The sequence below is a fragment of the Taurulus bubalis genome (genome assembly GCF_910589615.1).
Source record: "Taurulus bubalis genome assembly, chromosome: 10".
Taxonomy (NCBI): Eukaryota; Metazoa; Chordata; class Actinopteri; order Perciformes; family Cottidae; genus Taurulus; species Taurulus bubalis.
In genome coordinates, this window is record NC_136598.1 from 2,982,910 (window position 1) to 2,998,816 (window position 15,907).

Genomic DNA, 15,907 nt, shown 5'->3' on the forward strand with positions numbered 1-15,907 from the left:
AAAAATCGTCATCTCTCCGACCTCTTCCCTTCACACCGGTCGGCTGGGTGGGTTTAACAAACTCAGGGAGCAAAAACCTCTCGTCAGTGAAGCCTTAACTGATTCTGGTGGCGGAGCTGGAATGGATTCATCTTTGCAGGATGACTTACGAATTTCCAACCCCTGCTTTCAGGCAGAGAAATCCAGCCTTATTCAGAGTGAAAGTTCAAAAGTCCATCGTGACCTTTTTCCAGCCCAGGCGCTGGTACCCTGACACATTAGCCTAGTCTTTTTATCCTCCACTTTTTGTTTCAGGAAACAAAAAAAAACAATCCTCTCTCCCTCTTTTCTTTTCTTGGTCGCACTTTTCCTCGGCTTTTATTTTCTGTGCCCCGCATCTTTCCGGAGCCCCGAGGGCGAGAAGAAAACATACGGCAGAGTTTGACAGTGCGTAGAGTTGAGTCTGGGAGGGCTGGCCCTGGAATGTCTTGTGTCACTTTAGCGCAATGGGCGCTAATCCCAATTAGCATCACTCAGCTGCACTAAGGTCGCATCACATCGACTCAGCCTCTGCCTAGACAGGCGCCCTCCATGGACCGGGCGGATACAGTGAAACACCAGCTGCTATCGGCCTGTTTCGCTGATTAACCCAGACACTAAAATGTCGTTGCTGTGTCTTTTGACTCCCGAGCCGCCGCCGCCGTCGCCGCCTCCTCCTCCCTTTGTTGTCTTCGGGTAGCTTCCGTCTACTTACATTTTTAACAAGCGTCTCCTCTGTCTCCATCTCTTTTATTGTGTCGTCTGAGTGCGTGGTATTTTATTACTTACACTGCATAGATTGGTTGAGTACACTGGATCAGTGTTACCCACTCAAACGGTTTTCCTTTCTCTCCCTGAATAATTAATGAAAATGGATGGTTAAGGACAAAGGCAGTGAAGACTCCATTAAGGGGCGAGATGTTGAGAGGTGCTGACTTCATCATCGGAGTTGTTAGCGCCAGGGGTAGTGATCCGACTCAGACAATATTCCACGGCAGACTTGGACCTAAGAACTACCGGCTTCTGCACTAAAGCACGGTCACTAAACGAGCCCTGCACCTTTCTGACGACAAGACAGCAAGAGGCGCTGGAAGCGAGGGTTGCTCTCTCCGAAAAACTCTTGTCTTCGCAGTTGTCATGCAGGGCAGAGATTTGTGTGTTTTCACTAGACACCTGCGTGGGTTTTCAGCACACTAAAAACAAGAGTTTGGACTAGCAAGGTAATGTGGGCAAAGGGGGGGGGGGGGAACCCGGCTTTTATGGTGTACAGTTGGGAGCTAACCTAAGTGATATAAATAGCTAGATCTGGCTGTAAGGAGTTTTGTTTTTGCTGTTCCAAAGGCACGTCATAATACATCCCAGAGTTTCAGGGCCCCGCAGCTTTCAGATATCTATAAATAAATGCTTTCCTGAGTATTACTTCTCTCTCTTTCCCTCGCAGACACAGTCATGCAGGGGCTAGAGCTGAGTAAATAGCCCCCTTCTGATGAAAAATATTTCAACACTACCAACGCCGTGAAAGGGGAGTGGATGGTGGTTGTGATGGCAGTGGTAGAGCTTTTTAAATGGACTCAACCGCCTGTTTCCCCAAGCACTATTTTCACTGCCACCATTTTCACAGAGAAAGAAGCCCTCTCTAAGGGTTTACCGAGCTTAGTTGCAGACAGAGATGAGCTAAGTCTCTTCTTGAGCACTGCATGTTCCAGACTGGGAGAAGGAATGACATTTAAAACCCTTCCTACCCTAGTTTTCTGTGCTGGATGGTACTGCCAAAGAGAGGATATATTCCAAGTTAGGGTTCAGGGCATGACAAGGGGGACTTTAGTGATTGAGATACAAACTAAATACCAACATGTCCAATGCAAGCAGAAGTAGTAGTAATCTATACGATAATATGTAATAATACGATTCAAAATCATTTAGCCAGTAGCAGCAACTACGGCTAAAAGATTGAGTCTTTCTGTTGAACATTAGGTGTTGGCTTTGAAAAAGTTGCGACTCTACGAACAAGTTTAGGAAAACAACAACAACTTCTCTCCAGAAATTTAAAGTCTAGAACTTTTTCTCACAACAAATTTGGACCTCTCCAGGTAATTTCACTTATTCTACTGAGTCATGGCGGCCATTTTGAAAACTCTTGGTGGTAGCTGCTGGCTGTATTGGAAAAATCTGGCGATGCGATACATAATACAGGGGTTGAGATTTGATAAATTACACTTCAACTATTCATTAAGAATCTGTACAGTTTTGAGAATATAACCTAATATTATGATAGTCAAGTGTATGGATATTTTCTTACACCCCTGTTGCTTGTCACATCGAAGCTCCATCCTCTTTGCCACACTTTGGATTTTTGGCTCCAGTAACTGACTGAGGTGACAGCATAGGTTAAGATCAAACTTGGTCGTCTAAAAATGGCCCAGAATGATAAAACCGCCCTTAGCATGAACAAATGTAAAACCAAAATAAAGCTTAAATCAACACAATAACTCAGGGTCATGATAGTGGTTTCTGTTCTGCAAATACATTTCACCTTCACCAAATTACTAATTTCAGGACATTTTCAGTGAATTTTAACAGGCGGGGGGGGGGGGTTCACGGATGAAATCTGAGGAAATGACTTGGATGGAGGACATTGACTGGTTTTCTCTAGATGACAAGAGGTAAAAATAAATGTAATTCATTGCCGTCACTCTTGAAACTTATGGGAGGAGGGGTTGGTGTTGCGGACTTCAGGAATGCTGTCGGTTCAGAGTTGTAAACGGAGTTGGCCTTCTCCAACAATGGGGCATATTTTGTGAGATGCTGGGAGTCGATAGCAGGCGTCCGCCGTGACAAAGGGCCACTTCTCCGGCTCCGTGAGAAAGGCATGTTAGTTCAGCTCTTTGATACAGGACACTGTTTCTCTGACCACCATTCATTACCATGCATAACAGACAACTCAACGGACATTGCGCATTAGGCATAACTTGGCCCTCCCACACACTTTCAGAGGCCGTGATATGGAAGCATGTGAGGCATACTTCTCTAAACTCTCTGAGGTGTCTCATGAAATGAGCTTGAAACACAGAGCTTGGGACAAGAAAAAAAGTTCTGTCTTTTTCCTGCCTCAGTGTTACTCGGCAGTTGAGACGCGAGCTGTCTCGAAGCCCAGGGCTTTGGCAGAGCATCGGAAGAATAACATGGCAGAGGCATCCACATTTGTTTCCACTTATGTTACATGATCTTTAAGAGCCTAATTTGAACAAATCCCTCGCTTCAACCACACACTGTACTTTCTGAGAGGGCTCTTAACATATGTACGCTGAGTGTTAATGTCATGCTCAAAGTAAACAGCGAGATGGTCAGGGCTTGGTGGTGTGCACTCTATTTCTGTCCTGAACTACCTCTAGTCTTTTATTAAGAAACCAAATGAAATGAAGCAGGAGCAACAAAGGCTTCCTGGACCCTGTCATTTCTGTGCCACTGGAACATTTCTCCAGCTCAGTCTCTGTATATTCCCCCTTCTGCATTCACAACGCCATCATCCCTCAATGCTTTGCAGTATAGGCTGTTGAAGTGAGATAAGAACATCTCCCGTGGATCCGATGACAATCATTCAATTTCCACCTAAATGTGTTTCTCCCCCATCAGCACATACACTATGTATTAACCCTCACAATGCAAAACTAACAACACAGGTAGCTGGAGCACAAGGCACTGTAAATATCCAAACAACCATACCTCAATATGATGACCCCAACACAACTCAGTAGAAATACTGACAGCACCAATCATCTGAAAAGAACACCTAAGTGTTGAGGAGACCTAAATTTTTTTGGTTGAAAAAATAGACTAAAAGGTCCTTTCAGGACAACCTCTCTGTAGCTCGGCCTGAGAGTGTTTGTGTCTGAGCAGAGTACAGATCATTAAAAGCAGCATGTGTAAGGGATGGGTGTGAGGTTGGAGTAGAGTGTGTTTTAAAAGCTGTCAGAGAAGCAAGTGCCCGAGTCTCTTCTACCACACGAAAGCTGCACATTTTTGGTTGCTGAGATACCTCTCCTCATCTTACAATGCTCTATCTCCCATTGCTGTGTGGCTGAGCCTCCGGTAAGTGTCTCTTCTCTTGTGCTACAGCTCTGGGGGAAAACCCGAGAGGAGAGCGAGAGAGAGAGCGAGAGAGAGAGAGAGAGAGAGAGAGAGAGAGAGAGAGAGAGAGAGGTGCTGGTGAAATGTTAATGTCTTGTCCTGTTCAATCTCCGTACAGTTCTGCATCTTTGGTCAGGAGACGTCAGCCGCCGTCCCTGCCACGCTGTGATGCAAGAATACGTGAAACAGTGGGAGGCACCGCATGCGGATCAGAGTCAACCTTGTTCCTTGTTTTTCTCGAGCGGTCATATCTGCACACCCTCCCATACACAGACAACATAAACATTTCATGTTTTGTTAGTAACCATGCATGAGGAATTCCCCCATCCCGTTGGTGTGTCGTGCTGATATTGCCTTCTTGTTGGAGTGCATTGTGCAGGGCGAGCATCCTCACAGTGCCCCTCCTTGGCTTCTAACCTGACCTCGTTCTCTTTCACACACACTTGCAGTCGACCTGAAGGCGAGTCATACGTTTCTGAGACACTGGCGAAGTCCTCTCACACCAGGAGGGGGGTCACGGAGGGATCCGCGAGGTTATTGTGTGTCTGGTCTGGGGAGGAGGTCACCCAAAGTTACAGGAAGGAAGCTTGGGGATGGCTGGGGAACGAACAGGGATGTGTATGTGTGTGTGTGTGACAGAAAAAGGGCCGAGGTGGTGGGGGCTAATGTCTGGCAGATGACAGATCTGTGAATTCTTTCCTAGTGCCCACAAGGCAAAAGAAGCGGTGGTGTGGCGGTCACATCTTCAGAACACTTACAGTCTTTATCCCGCTCTTCTTCCCCCATCCTGGGGGGCTCAGCCTGCTGATTATTACACAGGGGGCCATTCAGCAGCTGGCCCTCCTCCTCACCTCCCTCACTGCACACGCACTCTCACACACAAACACAGATACAACCCATCCACACAATCTGGGGGGATCTGAAATCATATTTTGCAGCCATGCAAACATAATGGGAGGGCTGGGGGACAAAGGAAGGCCTGCTTTTGGCACGAGCATCTTTTTGTCGCTCAATACAAAAAGCAGTGCCCCCTCCAAGCCTTGCCCACCTTCTGACCAAAAGAGCGCCTGGGTGATACACCAAAACCACACAGAGACGCACACTAAAACACACTTTGTGCTGATCCCTGAACACTTCAATCAAATTCTCCACCCATGCAGCGATACACCCCACCCTCCTTCGGATTGAAATCCAGTTGGTGAGTTGTGGACAGTACAATGTGTGTTTTCAATCCCTGATACCCCCTCTTCCTCTGCAGCCCACACGCCTGCCTGACTAACTCTTGTCCGGGACAGTGTGTGTGTGTGTGCGTGTGTTGTCGTGGTGGGCTGGGAGCGGGCAGTCAACAAAAGTCAATTGTCCTCAGAGTGGTGGTAATTGCATTGATTAAAAATAATGACAGGGTGTTGGGGGAGAATGGAGGGCCCCTTGGTGGGAGTGTTGAGGGCCTGACACCGAAACTGAGGAGGGGCAGAGAGAGAGAGAGAGAGAGAGAGAGAGAGAGAGAGAGAGAGAGAGAACTGTGTGGTTTATTGTCATGAAGCTGGGAGTGAGGCTCACCTGTATTACCATGAGATCGGGCCATGAAGACAGCAGCACATGGAAGAGAGAAGGAAACAATTCAATGAGTTGTTCAACACACAACTCAATCAAAATGATTGGAAATCAGAAAGAGGGAAGTATAGTAACTACTTAGAAAACCTCAAAAGATTGCTATTTGATGCACCATGATAGAATATGTGTTATATAATAAAAGCTTTTGAGGACCAATTTGTACATTATATACATTTAAAATGTAACATTTGTGGTGAACATGTTGCACAACATTGTATTCCTGAAAGACTTTACAAAGGCTTCAAAAGGGACGTTTCAGACAACACACATATGATAAATGACGTAATCAGGTCCTTTACTAAAAACAGTACTATTAAGTATTATCAGCACTTTAAATATTGCCCCTTATCATATATTATTGGGAAATATATTGAAGGGGAAAATGTTCTTAACTAAATCAACAGGGATTTGGAAAATTATTATATTTTATTAACATACAAAACATTCAATTAACATGCTCTCTTCAAAGCTGTGTTTGAACTAGAGACTGAATAAGTAACGTTAGTGGTAAAAGGGTCTCAGTGAAGGACGGCTGTTGTTGCGGTAAGGAAGACATGTCTGTCATGGCTAAAGGGAACTAACAGCACCCTGGACCAACAGACGTCTGTGATCGTGTGATCCCATCCCAACTCTGCTGAGGACAACTGCCAGCGTCGGCGTCTTTGTGTGGAGGACAGTCTCAGAGGAAACTTTACACCTCATAATATCACTCTCTTCCTCCATCAAACTCCAAACTGCTGGAAGCCAGTAAACTCAATACAGGGCAGCATGGACTTCCACACTAAGCCGGTCTGTCCTCAGCCATGAACCGGCAGTGGCCGGCGGCGGCATTAAACCTCGGCTTTTGATGCACGCCGGATGAAAGGGGCCGAAGCTTTTACAAGTGGTCCGACAGCACTAAGTGTCTCTGCTCTCAGTAAAAGCAGTGCTCAGGGTCGGAACACGGGGACAGGGAGAAGAAAATATTAAGAAAAAGTGTGTGTGTGTGTGTGTGTGTGTGTGTGTGTGTGTGTGTGTGTTAAGGCCATGGAGAATATGATAGCCGGTAGGGATGTCAGGAGCCTCTGAAAGGAGGATGTCTAAGCCGGGCTCAGACTCTCATCTCCTCACACGGCCTCACCCTTTCCCAGCATCCCTCTCTTCGTTTATCCCTTACACCTTCACAGGAAGTTCAGCCTGGCCCTGGAGCATGAATCCCCCACCCCTCTCCAACACTACCAGAGCACTGGTTCACACAAAAGGAGAGGCAGTAAGTGTGTTGTGCATTAAGGGTCACATAAAGGTCATTGAGCCTATATAAGGCCCTGTTGTACAGATGTCACTGTACCTAGAATATAAAGTCAAACTGAAGGCTCTGCTTTATGAATATGAAACCACGTTCCACTGTAAAATAGATATCATAGTCCCATCAGCAGAGAAAACAATTGATTCAATCTTAATGGTGCTCAATGGAGAGATTCTAATTATGTTTGATAAATATTCTTGGTATTGAGACTGTTTTGGATTTCAATTGTAAATGATAAGTTTTTAAAGCAATAAAACAAGGAATTAAATAATTGCTGGAAGTTATACGCATGGAAACGCAGTTACCTTTTTAGGGCCCTAATTACAAAATGCAGGCACAGATTATAAAGTCCCAAACTATTTGTGTGTTACTTTTATAAAACACAACAGACTAAAGGTTCATCCCTGGAACATAATGCTTTTTATAGTTGTGGATTAAGGTCCTACACACATACTGTATCCACTGGAGAGGCAAAGTACTGCTCCTTCTCAAAAAGGTCACTTCACACCGAAAGAAGCAGCTTATTATAATCCATATCTACATTTCTGCTTCTGTTGTAGTTTAGGATGCATGGACGGGTAACAAAGACTTTGACCCAGGAGGCTGCTGTTTGTGTTCTGTGAGAAACCACAATTACTTTTAAGTTATTTTAGGTTAGGTTCGTAGCTACACATCTTCAACAATTCACACGTTTAAAGCGGCTGCCGTGCCACCGCTTCACAGTGCTAAACAGGATGTGGTCGGCACGGCGACCAGACAGGAAGTCACGTTAGGACTGCCGCTGACTTTACTGCTCAAGAAAATGTTTGTTTCCAGAGAATGCGTCATCAGAAGAGTGTGCATGTGAGTGTGAGGATACTATAGCGACACACGGGACGGGTGTCAGTGTGTACATGTGTGTGTGTGTGGGAGAGTTCAGGGTCCTCCTCTTTGTATCACCCTCAGTGTCCAAATATTTACTGTCCAGCAAGTCCAGGCTGGAGAGTACAGAGAAAAGCTGTTGCCTATCTATTAACACTAGGCTAAGATCATTGGCATTGAGCAACGTGATGGATTACAAGCATTAGGCGGCAGGAAAAATTCATTATGAAAATATTTAGAAAGCATGATAACTAGACAACTTTAGACTGTTACACAATACTAAACTACATACAATGTATAACAGATGAGGTCTTTGGGAGCAATGCGATTATGAATTTACGTTCAGCCATCACAGTAGCTCTATGTTAAGACGTGAGCAGAGTTAAGTCTTTTAAAGGGGCAGCACTATAACACAGAGCTCAGTTTATGTTACACGAGGTGCACGACTCTGACTGCTCCACATGCAAAAACAGTGTGTATTTTATGGAAAAGCGATCCTAAATCACCGGAGTGTTCCTTTAATTAATCAATGAACAATCTAACAATCAATGAAAGTGCCATTGATTTAAGGTTCTACCTAATTCTAATAGGAGAGGAGAAATATCGTAATAATTCAATAGCAATATATCAGAATAATTCTACAAAAGACAAAGGTTAGACACCACAGGTGAATAGGGTAAAATAAATGAACTCATAGATATCTCCATGAACCCTCTCCAGCTGATTACATATAGGCAATTCTTTTTTCTTCTTTTATTATTCTAAAAATGTATATTTTGTAAGAGCTACTCAAGTAGAGATGTTTGGCTCAGAGAGAACGAAAAACTAATTTAAAGAAAATGACCTTAAAAGAGATGTTTAGTAAAATGGCACTACAGGTGAATAGGTTAAAACATTAACTAATAGATATAATCATGAAACGTACCCAGTTAATTACTTACATTAAGAAATAATATTTTAATGAAATGTTCATTGAAATGTGCAAATTGTGCATTATCGGATGCTCTATTTCAGGAGAAATCTACAGACGTAAATAGACAAAGTAGCAAACTGAATCCTTAAATGTGCATTTAAGATGTTCTCTTCCAACCAGCTAATGGGACGGTTATTATGGAGAGCACTGCTGTTGGTGCCGACCGGAAAAGTGAACTGGTTTTTGTTGGCAGCGATAATAAAGAAAGACTTTGTACAGCGGTGATGAAATAAGAGGGAGAGCGGGAGAGAGAGAGAGAAAGAGGGAGAGAGAGAGAGAGAGGGAGAGAGAGAGAGAGAGAGAGAGAGGAAGAGAAAGGGAGAGAGAGAGAGAGAAAGAGGGAGAGAAAGGGAGAGAGAGAGAGAGAGAGAGGGAGAGGGAGAGTGATAGCAGAAGAGAGAGAGGGAGAGAGGAGTAAGAACCGCATGCAGAAAATTAGCAGTTCCTGACCATCAGTGACAGCAGGACAGCGTGTAGGGAATGTGTGTGTGTGTGTGTGTGTGTGTGTGTGTGTGTGTGTGTGTGTGTGTGTGTGTGTGTGTGTGTGTGTGTGTGTGTGGAGAGAGCCTGTCTGTGTGGGTTTGAGTCTTTAAAGTGTACATGTGCCATAACATCCTTCAGTTAAAATGCTTTTATGTGGAATTAAGTGTCAACACAATTCACATTAGCAGGTCCTCTCCACCTGGACAGTGAGCTCAGAACCCACCGAGGAAAAAGGAAAATAAAAAAAATTAGATGTCAATTAATATTATTAAAGACACAAATTAATATCAGAAGCAGGGATTGTGGATATGAGAATGAGATAAAAAAATTTTGTTCATGGAAACTTAGCGATACACGTTCATTATTATTTTGACATCTTCAATGGTAGTAAGGGAGTTAAGTGATCAAATATATAAAACTACATTGTTTCTGTTCTTCACAGGTATGTTGTGTTTGTATTTACGAGAGTCTTCACTATATTATCTTCAGATTTTAGAAGTGACTTTCAAGCCTTTCTAAATACACATTGACCACTGTCCACTGTGAGACAGAGGGACGTACTTCCTCATCTGCAGCCATTTTCCATACTTCAGGAAACAGCACTGATTGAGGCAGAAACGACTGTTAACAATAAGTGAGCCGAGGAGGCGCAGTAGGGGTTTACAATAGGAGTTGTGTTCCCAAAATTCACCAAATGAGGAATTAAAAAGAACATTAATTATTTTATCATAGCCAAACAGTGCCTTACAATGTATTTATTGTGAAAAAGATTGAACTGATATTTGCAATATATTTCTTAGATCCCTCTTTCACATTTCTTCCTAAAATCCTAATCACGTAAATAATGCCCCCCAAAAAAACATTAAAACCTTTTTTCTTCAAGGTCTCAGGAGACTATTCCTCCTGCTCTGTTCCAATTGAATCATCAGATCCACTGAATCCTCCCGGCTCCAATGGACAAAGAGAAAGAAGATAACTGTGTGCTGGCTCTGGAGGGAGAGGCAGAGTGGACCACGGTGTTTGGAAGCTTCTGGAGTGTTTTTATGGCCGGAGCTCCAGCCAGACTCCTCTCTGTCCTTCAGAGTAAAAACAAAAACATTTGGAGTGTACGGCTCACAGCTAGTGCACATCTCTTATTTGTTATCACTGATGCTCCAGGCCCGGTTTACATTCTCCTGAGTGTGTCCACTGGCGTGTTCATCCGGAAATGTGTCCCCAACGCCCCCTCCTGATTTAGATTTGGAGAGCAATAAAGCCGGCCGAGTTGTTGCCTTGGACAAATAAACTGACCCAAGTGTTGATGTAAGGGATGTCCCGAAGACACACGGGAAAAAGAAAAACTTTGGGAGAGAGCGGCGATAGAGAGAGAATGATATGCGCTGGTCTCTCGCTCCTTCCTGTCAAGGTTTCCGGCGAGCCAGTAAACACGGCAGTGTCTGTCTCCTGTGGGAGCTCAGGGAGTGTGTTTGTGTGAGAGTGTGTTGTCGAGTGGATCTGCGTGTTTATGGGTGTTTCTGTGTCTGTGTGTGGTGGTGTGCTGCTTGTTGGCGCATGCATACACGGTCTGGGCCTGGGTCTGTGTGTGTGTGTGTGTGTGTGTGTGTGGAGGTATACGGTTCCTCTCCGACTCTGCTCGGGAGCCAAGTAGCCAGCTGCTCATAGGTGTCTGTTCACAGGCTGATTCTCAGAGCATACAGGGAAGACGCACGCACGAGCATGCGCACGTGCACACACACGCACACACACTAACCCGCGCTCGCCGTGCACATGCGCATGCCTCGCATCACTCCGCAAGAATTCTCACCAAAACATGCAACATACAGGACATAGTCTTGCCTTCAACAGCTCGTGGAGGAATCTCATTTGCTTCGTTTGTCAGCTCACTCGGAACATTAGCCGCTTAACGGCATTACCGCGTAATTATATCACATGAAACAATTACGGACGCGGACTGACTTTGTTATCGTGATTTCAGGAGTTCCCTGCTTGACCGGCGAGCGCAGAGTCTGAGGGTTTAAAACGGTTTGGTTCAATTACTCGGCTTAACGTGTCCTGTGAATAACTCTGATTGGCGCGTTGGCCGGCTGCTGTCCAAGAAAACCCGTCAGCGCCAGAGGTGAATGAAGAAACACTTTGTGGAAGTAAATGTCCCAAATCGGCCGTGTCAGATACACTAGTGCAAAAAGGATGACCGGGAACCCTTAAGGGTGCCGTACGTTAGTGCAAACACATGCGTGTGACATTATGGTGCTGGATTTTGCTGCAGGCGTCTTCATCAGGATAGGGACGATGACACACCTTTCAACACCACGGACAGCGCCTCAGCACACACACAATATAGCTTTTGGCCCTCCAAAATCCGGCAAAATATAGTTTATTCGAAAAATGTACAATACCGCTAATACACACAAACACAAGGCTTGTTGGTGTGATATAATGACTTTAAAAACTGAACACAAGGTCGTAATATGATCTTTCATTTCGGCATTTCCACCTCGCGCAACCTAACATTTACTCTCAGTGAGTGCAGAACACACCATTTCCCATTGCATTTGGTTCTATGGCTGATGAAATTATGAAATTAAGTAGCACAACTTAAGCTACTTAAAATGCCTATCAAGTTGGCTTCATTTTATTCTTTCAATGCACCATAAATATCATTCAAAGTAATGGTGACGGAATTGCTCTTTAAGAGAGTTAGGCGTAACCAGCTTTGAGTGATGTACTTGCTTTTCACATGAACGTTTTCGGCAACATTTTAAAGTGTCACCATCGTCTCTAGAAGAGATCCCTCTGGTTTTGGGAATGACTGTCGCAGCAGTGTTACACGTTCTGCCGTCCCGTCTCGTTACATGTTAGAAGCCGCCAACCCCCCAGCCCAAAGGCCAAGAACCAAAAACGGTTGCTAATGGCAACCTGCCAAACCTTTCTGCGTGTGTGTTCTGAAAAAGTCTCAACCTAGTTCTCCCCAAAAAACAGTGACACGTGTTTTGAACAAAGGGCTGAATGGCGTTGCTCTACTTATTTTTGACGCACACTGCTACACACAGAGACACAAGAAAAAGCTCCGTTTGAACACACACACACACACACACACACACACACACACACACACACACACACACACACACACACGGCTGGCTGAGGCCTCTCCAACAACACACTCCTGACCTTTCAGCTCTCACCCCTCTCAGACCAACCTCCATTACCTCACAGCTTTCTGTACAAAGTGAGCATGAAAGACTGGGCTTCTACACTGGGCTACACTCATATTTATTTATAATGACAAACACGCTTCAATACTTTCTCACCTTCTTTGGTTCCTTTTTCCCTTCATGCACTCATTCTTTTATCCCTTTTCCCCTCCATTTATTCTATCTTTATTCTATTACTGCCTCCTTCCTTTAATTCTCTTCTTCTATTATCCCTTATTTCTTTCATCCATCCATCCATCATGTCTTGCATCCCCTCATTAATTCAGCCTTTCAGCCTTTCGTTTCTCCTTAAATCCTTTGCTCCTTTTGTCTTCCATTCTTTCTTTGTCAGGGTTCCTCTGCTCCTTCTGCATGTTGCCTCCCTTGCAGTATGTCACTTCTACTGTAGCACAATCTGATTTATTTCTATAAGAACATGAGCTAGAGGCTACCATTCACATGTGTAGTATTTGTCAGTATAAATAAACGCATACTCATTTACACAGCATCACATCCATCACCATTAGATCACACAATACACCAGATGCCATTTGAAATAAAGAGATGCTTGTGAGTTAATTAAGATTGTATCAATAGATTATTCATACATTTAAGATGTGTGCGCACAATGTGTCCTTGCCTAATGGCCTTGTACCACCTGAACGTGTGTGAATGGGAAGTCTTCTGGTGTGTGTGTGTGTGTGTGTGTGTGTATGTGTGTGTGTTGGGATGCCCTCTGGAGAGAGACAATAGCACCCCAGGACACTGATCTGGACCCCAGACCCCAGAGGTCACGAGTTCTGACCTTTAGGGAGCAGTCAGCAGCGAGCCCACAGGGTTGCAGGTAGGCTTGGATTACAGCACACACACACACACACACACACACACACACACACACACACACACACACACACACACACACACACACACATAATGGTATGACAAGTGATATGTCAAAAAGCGGCGGCATGTGCACACACACACACACACTCACACACACGAATGGCTTGAGGGGAAATCAAGCTGTCGCCTCTCAATGACCTCTAACAAAAGAACCATTGAAAATAACAAGACCGGCTCTCCCAGTGGCAGTTCAAGAAAAAAGCTTCCCTTTGTTACTCAAGGCAACTTCTCAGCACCATGCCATTCAAAACACCAGATCCTCTCAGCGGTGCCAAACTGGTTTTACAAGGGTTCACTACACTTTGAAGGGACGGCGACTGGATACTGGTATTGGAACACTGACATCCGACTTTGGCATCCTAACCCACAATCTGTTTTGACACTCCATATCACAACAACACAGTGTGCCACAGAACATGGTGCTTTAAAATGAATACGCTTTTCCTTTTATACGGCTGTGCAGATGATCTTTGCATCAATAAAACTACCCAGTGGTTATTCTTGGGTTTTATATGGCCGTATAAAAGTTTAAAACGTGCTGGAGTCTATGCTTGTGCGCTTTCATAGGAAGTGACAGGGTTTTGGCTTCTGTTCACTTGATACAGAAACTCAACCACAATGTTTATTATGTCAATATTGGTCAAACAGCGGAGTCCCATCCTTGAGACCTGTATGGGGCTAGGCCTTTTCTAGTCCAATTGAGGACATGAACTGCCATTAAATGCACAATACTGTCTTAGAATGATACACTTCATCCAGAAGGGGTTTACCAGATTGAAAAAGGTCGGTCCACTTTGTTACGTTGGATAAAGGAGCTTCTCTCTTGGCACATTAAGGAATCCATTCTGTCCCCAACACAGTTTTCCAAGTAAATGGCACTTTTGAGATGAGTCGTGAAGATGAACAAAATATATCCTTTTTTTTAGCCTCAGTAGATTCTAAACATTCAGCTAGGCATGACAAAGGAGCCAAAAACATTGACAGAATCTGAATTTTCAAAAGTGGTGGACAGAAAATAAACAGCAGGGACAGGACAGGGGGTGAGGGGGTGAGGGAGCGCACACAAATATCAATAAACACTACTCTTCCGTCTTGGAAGCTTCCTGCGTTATTTGATTAGGCTGAAGACGGCGGGTGGGGGTGAAAAACAGAGCAGTCATGCTCTTTTGCTTTTCTTCCTCCTTTCCCTTCCTCCGCAATCTTCAGCCTCCCTTTAATGGGAATGGGAAGTTTGGGAAGTGGAGGGGAGAGAGGGGAGGGGTGGGCCGCAACTAGCCCCAGCCTAACCTCCCCCATCTGGACTGGGGAGGGGGTGACTTGCCAGCCTCCAGGCTACTCCCAACCCTTCCCAGCTGTTGGCTGTTCAGGGGCAGAGGCTTTTTTTCCCCCAAGTGTGTGTTTTTGGTGGGCTTGAGAAAGCATTTTTTCCATAAACAATTGCCATATCCTGCACCAGCTGCTGACCCGACGGCTCCTGTCCCTGAGCAGAGCTCGGGAAGCCCGGCAGAGGGGAATGGTTTTCATTTAGGAGACTCTGCTTTGCTAAAGGGTGCTTGGCCCCACTGCTGCTAGCACGCTAGCTATAATGCAGAAGCTAGATAGGTCATTGGCTGGGAGCAAGAGATGCTAGCTGATAGCAGCCGTAGCGATAGGGCGGCTCCTATCAGCACCTCGTGTGTTATGGGATGGACCGGAGGCTCGAGGCATGAAGTCTCAAGAAGCTTCAATAGAATTCAAACATTCCTATACTGTAGCATCAATGGACTTTTTGACAGCGTGGGGCAAAAGAATAAGCACAATCTTAATGACTTATTAATTGTTGCAGTTTTCCAAGTGGTAGGAAACTGGAGCATATCCAGCAGACACGGAGCTACATGGGCATTTCTTTGAAGTCAGTTTTTGGCGACCAAAGGCTTTTAATTACTACTTTATTATTGCTTTAGTCTCCTTTAAATCCGAAGTAAAATACACGCACCCTGGTGCACCCTTTTCAAAGTTTCATTGTAAAGTCACAACCCGTTCTCACTCCCAACTCGTCAAATATTGCTGCTTGATCAGTGGCCCCGGGGCCCCGTGGCCCCGAGGCCCCGTGGCATGTACGGGACGCAACAGGCAATGTGACCACTGACTGCCTACCTCCACCAATGGAGGCGGTACTTCAAGAACCGTCAGTTAATGAAGGAGAGACTTAGGCCAGGAAGATCTGCCCCGGCCTTATCGCCAGCACAGATCTTCAAGGCGTCTTGTTGGAGGGTCTCAGCATGGACCACACAGAGTGGTGTTCAGCAGACAGCAGCGGCCCGGCCTACCGAGTGCTGATGTAAAATATCCAATAGATTACTCGCATTTAATCGCACATGTCAACATTGGCTTAGAAAAGACCCCATATGAATGTACTCCAACTCCAAAACACCCCATTATCATGGCACATGAATCAAGCATAATATA

General features: G+C 44.9%; 1 protein-coding gene across 2 annotated transcripts in view; it reads right to left on the reverse strand.

Annotated features, from left to right (window-relative positions):
* Positions 1-15,907, reverse strand: part of bcas3 (BCAS3 microtubule associated cell migration factor) — a gene marked incomplete at both ends in the record, with an annotated part of 311,433 nt that overhangs the window by 109,277 nt on the left and 186,249 nt on the right. The window lies entirely within an intron of this gene.